Here is a 9,201-nt window from a genome sequence, read left to right as displayed (position 1 = left end):
GACTCATTTTATGAAGCCAGTATAACCCTCATCCCAAAACCAGGCAGAGACTCATCACGGAAAGAGGACTACAGACCAATCTCCCTGATGAACATAGATACAAAAATTCTCAACAAAATTCTGGCCAATCGACTTCAACAGGTCATCAAAAAAAATCATACACCACGATCAAACTGGATTCATCCCAGGGATGCAAAGTTGGTTTAATATATGCAAGTCAATTAATGTAATCCACCACATCAACCGGAGCAAGGTAAAGAACCACATGGTTTTATCGCTGGATGCGGAAAAAGCATTCGATAAAATCCAGCACCCATTTATGCTAAAAGCCCTGGAAAAACTGGGATTCCAGGGAACATTCCTGAATATAATCAAGGCAGTTTATGACAAACCAACAGCAAGCATAACTCTAAATGGTGAAAAACTAAAGCCATTCCCTTTAAAATCAGGAACAAGGCAGGGATGTCCACTCTCTCCCCTGCTCTTCAACATAGTACTAGAATTCCTAGCCAGAGCAATTAGGCAAGAAGAAAATATAAAGGGGATCCAAATAGGTAAAGATGAAGTTAAACTTTCTCTCTTCGCAGATGACATGATCCTATACCTCAAGAATCCCATAGAATCTACCCCCAAGCTACTAGAGCTGATCCAAAACTTTGGCAAAGTTGCTGGATATAAAATAAACCTTCAAAAATCAATGGCCTTTCTCTATGCTAACAACCTGAAGACCGAGGCTGAAATCAGGAAAGCAACTCCTTTTGCCCCCAAAAACAAATCTGATTTCAAAAGTGAGTGGCTAGTAGTTGATATAGTAGGGGGTGATGAGAAAAGTGGTGATTGACCAAGAGCTGGCAATAGGCTGGCGAGGTGTCATAGGACCCCCTCATGAGCTAATGTCACTTGCTTAGCACCACCCCAGGGGCAAAGCCCGCGAGAATGGGGAGCACATGGGCTGGCGAGAAAGTTGGGGGGCTGGTCGCCAAGCCAGTTCTTCTGGTTCCGGTCCCAGAGAATTGTGGCCTGCTTCTGCAATCCCCCAGGGCTGGAGAAACGGCGGTGTCTCGGGAGCGCTCTCCTCTGCCCTTCCCCCTCAAGGCCAAAGCTGAACCCCAACAGCCCAGCATGTTTCCTATACCATCTTTGTGACAGTATCAGCCATTCTTACTCTGAATCTTGTAGCTTTTGAATTTCTTTCACAAAATAGATGGCTACTGAGAATGATCTGATCAAAAGCCATTTTCATTTCTCATCCTAGTACACCAAAGACGGAATTGTGTATTTATGCCTTCTACTTTCTTTACAATGTGCCTGCTCATGTGTTAGATTATTGCAAGATCACCTTTTTGGCCTTGAAAGCAGCATGTTTGTAAAAGTCTCTGGAGGCCTGAAAGATGTTTCTGTGAACAAACCATAGAGAAAACTCACATTGAAAGGGCAAGATCATGAGATTCCTAGTGAATGTAAGTAATGAGTCTGGAGAAATTGTTCCATGTTTTTCACGAAAATTACTAAATGAATCCCATGGCTTCATTCCTTCTGATTCGCATGTCACTAATTTTGAAGGCCATGGAGCTGGGCAATGCATCACCAGTATTGCACTAACCTTGCTGTGAATGGCACCTCTGGGGCATGGGCTAATATGGTAACACTTTCTTGGTCATTTTTCATGGTATATTTGACTAGGTCATGATGGTTGATTTTGCAGACAAAACTGACTTCTCATTAGATCTGAAGATGTCTCAGAAGATGACTGGAGTAAGATAACATATTGCCTTCTCTATCTTCCTTTTTATTGTATCTCCTTTGTGGCCTTAACCTTTGTTACAAAGGTACCTACCAGATCTCATGGCCAAAAAAAGCAGATCAGTAACTTAGTGAAAGAGCAGACCACCTAAGTTCTGGAGATATCTCCACTTATGCCCTGATTAGACATAAGAGCTCCTTACTTTATTAGGCTATCACCTCTCTTTTGTTATTTCTGTTCTCTCTTTGTGATTCTCCAGCTTGCTGGGATCCAGAGGTTGATTCTCAGTAGTGGTCACACTTGTGCAGTCCTAGGCTAGTCAATAAATTTTGTTCTTGCAGGCTGGTGGTGCATGTCCCAGCAACTTGAGAAGCAAAGGTTGGAGAGGAGGCATGCATCCAAGGAAAATCACTAAGATGGAATACAGACAAAAACAACAGCAACAGAAGCAGAAAAGGATGTACTGACAGAAAAATACTAGGTTTAGGACTTGAATGGTTGAGTCCTTACCCAGCAAACATAAGCCTGCGTTGCAACCCAAATACCATCACACACTCAAAAGCATTTTCCTCATTCTCCTGGTTGAATCATTGGCTTTATTAAGAACCAGCAGACTCTAAGGTTTTTCTTGGCTTTACTCCTTCGAGTTTGCTAGTATCAAAGCAGAAATCACACAATCCAACACATCACTGGGACCACAGTGTTGCCATCAAAGCCAGCTAGGAGATGCCCAAACATTAACAGCACATCCACCAAATTGATGAAATTAAGTAAATGACCCAAAGAAGACTAAAATTTAAAAAAGTATAGAATAACAAGAAGAAAAGCAGCATGGAAATTCCTTGAAAGAATAAACATAGAGATACCTATCTAAGACTCAGCAATCCCACTCCTAGGCCTGTATCTAATAGAATACCAACAATGCCACATCAATGCCACAAGCACAATCATGTTCCTTTCAGCAGTGTTTATCATAGCCAAGATATGGAATCAACCTAGATGCTCCTCAGTGTACGAATGGATAGAAAGTGTTGTATATATACGAAAGAATTCTACTTATCCATCAGCAAACAATATTGTACCATTCAAGACTAGGAAAAAAAATTAAGTGAAGTAAGGCAGAGTCATAGAAACATAGGTTGAATAGTTTCCTACAAGTAACCACATTTAACATGTGGTTCAATATATACTACTAAGATGCAGTGGCACAGGGCAAATGGACCCTTTTCAAAAAGCAAAAAGCAGTTTTAAAGAATCCAGCCAAAAACAAGGAGAATTCAGTCTATAGATAGAAAGACCCAGTGGGTACCTGGTAGTGCTGATCCTGAGAAGCCCTAATGATATTTTCTACTCATTGTAGAGACCTAGAGTCCCTTTTGTGGACCCAGTCTTTTGGCCACCATAGCTGTGATCCTCAACTTCAGACCCATTACTTTCTGTCCAATGTGTAAATTTTGCAAATTTTGGCTCTCTGCATTGTTGGTCAGGTTCACTCTAAATTTTGTTAAAAGCAGCACACAATTCTCGTATGAAAGCACTTAAAATACGTACTGTTATTAAATTATTCCTACCAAATCAACTACTTGGTCACCATTAAACCTGACGTCATGAAAAAAAAATCTCAGAAAATGGAAAAAATATAGACAAGTTCAGGTTCAGTATGTAACACAAGCAGCCACTAGTCCAATACCCAATAGAGTTCTTGTTTCCATCTGAATTCTCATGAGCACTGTTCACACTTGTGTCTCAATTCTACCTTTTTTGTGAAATCGCCACCTGCCATGCCTATTTCTCAGGATTCTGGCCTCAAGAAGATTTGTCAAAAGAGCCCACATCAGAAAGTCGGGGGGTAAATTTAGGGAGCAACGAAGCACCGTGGCATCTGTGGTGGCCACTTTATTCATTCAGTTCTGTCTCATTGGTCAGCCACATAGTGAAATAGGGAACATCAAAATAAATGTACCACCCTATCACAGAATCACAATCCAAACATGAACTCCTAGAGGTTGAATTACCTCATGCCTTCTGAAAAGAAAAGAAGTGTCTCTTCAAACATGAACTAATGAAACAAGCTTTCCAAACAGAAAGAAATGCAAACTTCTCAGCACTGCGAACAATTAAAGCCAGCCCTAGTGTGGAAATTCAGCTTTCCATGGAGATCGGTGAGCACTGAGCTAATCTTCCTGATAACAGTAGGACCTATCACCCAGGAGGCAGGTGACAGTAAGCACAAAACTTGTGTAGGATTTCAAGAGTCCAAACCTGTGAGGAGCACTGCTTTTAAGCAGCTGAACATGCAGAGTTAGCAACACTTCTGGCTGCCTTGATGAGTCTGTGCTGTTTTGCAGGACAGAACTCGGTTCATCTCAACTGGTTTGAAAGAAATAGCACAGATATAAGACTGAAGCCCATGATCTATACAGAACACTTAGAAAGGTTCTCATTTACACAGCAGTGTGACCTCAGGCCCAGCCATAGTGACAAATGTGGTCACCACTGCCTCTTAAGTTAAAGATTTAACTGCAGTGCAGAGAACAGACTCACTCTCCCTTCCTTCCTCCCTCCATCCCTTCCTTTCTCCCTCTCTCCCTGCTCCCCATCCTCCCCCATCTCCTTCACACACACACACACACACACACACACACACACACACACACACACAGAGTGTATTTCTACTACATAATAAGAAATCTTCTGGGAAATAAAATTTTAAGAACTACAGACAAATCCAACATGTAACAATTCCTGAATACACAAATAATCCTCTGATAGTTTACTTCAAATCTACAGAAAAATGTACATTTTCTTTACCAGGCCCATAAACATATGCCCAGATTTCTTCACAGGTCTGAAATTTGCTTTTTGTAATTAAAATTTTTATTGTTACTATAAAGGTGATGTACAGAGGGATTACAATTATGTAAGTCAGGTAAAGAGTACATTTGTCTTTGGACAATGTCACCCTTTCTCTTTCTCCTCTGCTTTTCCCACCCAGTACCACTGGCAAATTGTATAATTTATTTTCACGATAATGTCCAGTGAGTACCACTGCTACATTTGTTTGTCCTTTGTCCTTCCATTTCTATACCTCCCCTTACCCTCCCCTAAACATATGAACAGATACATAAGACAAAAATAAAAGAAAACAAAACAGCAACAAAGAAAAAATACTTGTTTCTCTTTGCTGGAGTTCATTTTGATAAGTATTATTTTGTATGATCAGATGCACACAGGTATTACACCTTTGTGTCTCTTTCCTAAGAGTATCCTCCTTTGGTTTCACTGTGTGTGGATGCCTAGAGTGCTGTATAATTTGTCATGCCCCAGTGTATCTTATACCTAGCTTCTGCATATAAGAGAAAATATGTGCCGTTTGTCTCTCTGAGCTTGGCTTACCCCACTTAATATGATATGATGATATGTTCTAGCTTCATCCATTTCCCTGCACATGATATAATACTATTCTTTGTAATGTCCGTGTAAAATTCCATTGTGTAGAGGTACCACTTTTTTTTTTTTTGCTAGTCCTGGGGATTGAAGTTGAGGCTTGGGCACTGTCCTTGAGCCTCTGTGCACAAGGCTAGCACTCTACCACTTGAGCCATAGCACCATTTCTTGCTTTTTTCTGTTTATGTGGTGCTGAGGAATCGAACCCGAGGCTTCATGCATGCTAGGGAAGCACTCTACCACTAAGCCATCTTCCCAGCCCAGTACTACATTCTTTGATCCACTCATCTCTTGTAGGGCACTGGGCTGTTTCTATAACTTGGTTATTGTGAATAGTGCAGCAATGAACATGGATGTGCAAGTGTCTTTATCGGTCTCCTGGCTTGTGATGTCCTGGGGAGAGGCACAGGAATGATATGGCTACATTGTATGGAAGATCTCCCTCCCTCCCTCCCTCCCTCCCTCCCTCCCTCCCTCCCTCCCTTCCTCGTGGCTTCCTTCCCTTCCTCCCTCCCTCCTCCCCAACTTCACCCCTCTCTTTCACACACACACACACACACACACACACACACACACACACACACACACAAACTCAGTGTACTACTAAACACATATTAAGAAATCTTCTGGGAAATAAAATTGTAAAAACTACAGACAAATCCAACATGTAGCAATTCCTGAATACACATTTAATCCTCCTATAGTTTACTTCAAATCCACAGAAAAATGAACATTTTCTTTACCGGGACCATAAACATATGCCCAAATTTCTTCACAAGTCTGAAATTTGTAAAAAACAAAAACAAAAAAGAAAAAAGAAATTATGGGCTGGGAATATGGCCTAGTGACAAGAGTGCTTGCCTCATATACATGAAGCCCTGGGTTTAATTCCGCAGCACCACATATATAGAAAATGGCCAGAAGTGGCGCTGTCGCTCAAGTGGTAGAGTGCTAGCCTGGAGCAAAAAGAAGCCAGCGATAGTGCTCAGGCCCTGAGTCCAAGGCCAGGAGGTGCCCCCTCCCCCCCAAAAAAATTAAAAGAGTAGTGGCAACATGTTAAAACCCTAATTAAAAACATCTTACCCCATATATGTTTATAAATATAGCATTTCATATTCTATAAATACATTCAACTATTACTATGACTTCTGCTATTCGAAATAGTTTCAGAAACATCTTCATTCACACTTGTAAATGAACACCTTTTATTCTCACTCTCAATTTGCAAAACATAAATTTAAACAATGTTTCAAGTAATGTCCCCAAATACATACAGAAAACTATCCAGGCTTTTGAATTGTAACAGGCCCTAGGTGGCTAAGAATAACACATTGTAATATAATAATCACCCTGCAAATGAGATACTCTTGAAAATCAAAACATGTCCTCACATGGTGAAAGCTGCTCAAAGACTCACTGCTATGATATCAGCAAACACACATATAACTATATAATAAATGTTAGAGAACTATTACATGAATTGCATACAATCTCTTTTAATTAACTAATGCATACAAGGTTTGATTCTCACCCCACTCTTGCACTCAGGGAAAGTCAGTTTCAGTTAAACTCTCTCATGAAACTCTGTAATGGCAACAAGAGCACTGATGAATACCGGGAAGAATATGGATGCTGATAGATCTGCTCACTTCCATAAGGGTGAGGGCAGCAAGAATGTCCGTGCCATGAAAGGGGCTGGTTGTTGTTTTTTTGTTTTTTGTTTTTTGTTTTTTGCTGAATTGGAAATGGTTTTTAAGGCACATAAGAAATTTCCCTCAATACCAAGCTGTTTTTATTACTATAGCTTTATAATACAGCTTGAAGTTGGGTATCGTAATTCCTCTAGCACTGTTCTTTCTGCTTAGGATTGTTTTTGCTATTCTAGGTCTTATTGTTCCATATGAATCTGGATTGCTTCCTCTATTTCATCAAAAAATGGTGTTGGGATATTAATGGGTATTGCATTGAATTTGTAGATAGCCTTTGGCAATATTGCCATTTTGATTATATTAATCCTCCCAATCCAGGAGCATGGGAGGTTTTTCCATTTCCTTAGTTCTGATTTAATTTCGTTTTTCAAGGTTTTAAAGTTCTCCTCAAAGAGGTCTTTCACTTCTTTGGTTAAGGTTATTCCTAGGTATTTTATATTTTGCGGGGCTATCGCAAAGGGGGTTGCTTTCCTGATATCAGCCTCGGTCTTTGGGTCATATATCAAGAAAACTAACAATAACAGTTGTTGGAGGGGATGTGGCCAAAAGGGAACCCTACTTCATTGTTGGTGGGAATGTAAACTGGTTCAGCCACTCTGGCAAGCAGTATGGAGATTCCTCAGAAGGCTAAATGTAGAACTCCCCTATGACCCAGCAACCCCACTTTTGGGTATTTATCCAAAAAACTACAAACAAAATCAAAGTAAAGCCACTAGCCCAACAATGTTCATTGCAGCGCAATTTGTCATAGCGAGAATCTGGAACCAACCCAGATGCCCCTCCGTAGACGAATGGATCAGGAAAATGTGGTACATATACACAATGGAATTTTATGTCTCTATCAGAAAGAATGACATTGCCCCATTTGTAAGGAAATGGAAGGACTTGGAAAAAATTATACTAAGTGAAGTGAGCCAGACCCAAAGAAACATGGACTCTATGGTCTCCCTTATTGGGACTAATTAGCACAGGTTTAGGCAAGTCACAACAGAGGATCACAAGAGCCCTATAGCTATACCCTTATGATACCATAAGATGATGCTAAGTGAAATGACCTCCATATGAAAATGATTGTTATATCAGAGTTGTAACTACTTTCAACATCCCATGTGTATCTGTAGTTTCTACTATTGATGATGTTCGTGTATCACCTCCTTGTGATTGTATCTACACTATCTCTGTAATCTTATCTGAGTGTATGGGAAATAGTGTGTACTGGTATTAGAATTAGGAAATTGAAAGGGAATACAAAAATTGAGAGACAAAGGGTAAAATACGAGAAACAACAACAAAAGCAATACTTGCAAAACTGTTTGGTGTAAGTGAACTGTACACCTCAGGGGGGGAAAGGGGGGAGGGAGGAGAAGGGTATGAGGGACAAGGTAACAAACAGTACAAGAAATGTATCCAATGCCTAACGTGTGAAACTGTAACCTCTCTGTACATCAGTTTTATAATAAAAACTTAAAAAAAAAGAAATTTCCCTCAAGCTTCTCTATTCTTGAGGCTATGAGAGATATTGGAGGGGTCCTGGCTGCAGGGTCACCACACATTATTACCCTGCATCCCCTACTAGAAAGCCAAAGAACACACGGAAAAATGAGGAGATCCCAGGGCTATGGCACTTGCCAGGACCCATGGTGGACAAACTGACAAGTACCAGGCTGGGCTCAAAGGGCACTGAGTCCCAAGATCACCACCCACAGACACAGGGATGCTAAAACTCAAGGGCAGAACACTGGAGCAGTGTGTTAACATGCTTAGGAAGATTCAGCTGAGTTTCTATTACACGTGTTTTTGTTAACAGAGTCTGGACTTCACCATGGTAACAAGGAGCATTGGAATAACAGCTTCCACACTAGTGCCTGCGAGTAACGTTCCCTAGTGTGTGGCCAAGCCAGTGTCTGCGCATCTCCACCACGGGCTTGACAGTTGAAGGTAGTGCATCTGCGTGCTTGCCCTGTGCGCATGCGCACACCTCGCGGGGCATGGCCACAGCTCACCTGGGAGGCCCCTTCCCATCACTTTGCTTGTCACCCTTCCTTAAAAACAGCCTGTCACATGTGACCACTCACAGTTTCCAAATTCACCAACCTGCCACCCCTGTACTTCCACACCACACAACCCCAATTTCCATTAAACACCCCCTCTGGTGCACAGTTTCAGACCAGGGAACACTCTACAATGTAGTTTTTCTTGGCTGTGTTCCTAGAGTTTTTCCTACTAAGTTTGCACTCTGCTATGTACATTGCTTTCACACAGAGATTTCCCCTAATAAATGTTGATTCTCTCAGCATTTTA

This window comes from Perognathus longimembris, chromosome 1 (assembly GCF_023159225.1).
Source record: "Perognathus longimembris pacificus isolate PPM17 chromosome 1, ASM2315922v1, whole genome shotgun sequence".
Lineage (NCBI taxonomy): Eukaryota > Metazoa > Chordata > Mammalia > Rodentia > Heteromyidae > Perognathus > Perognathus longimembris.
This window is presented reverse-complemented; position numbering follows the sequence as displayed.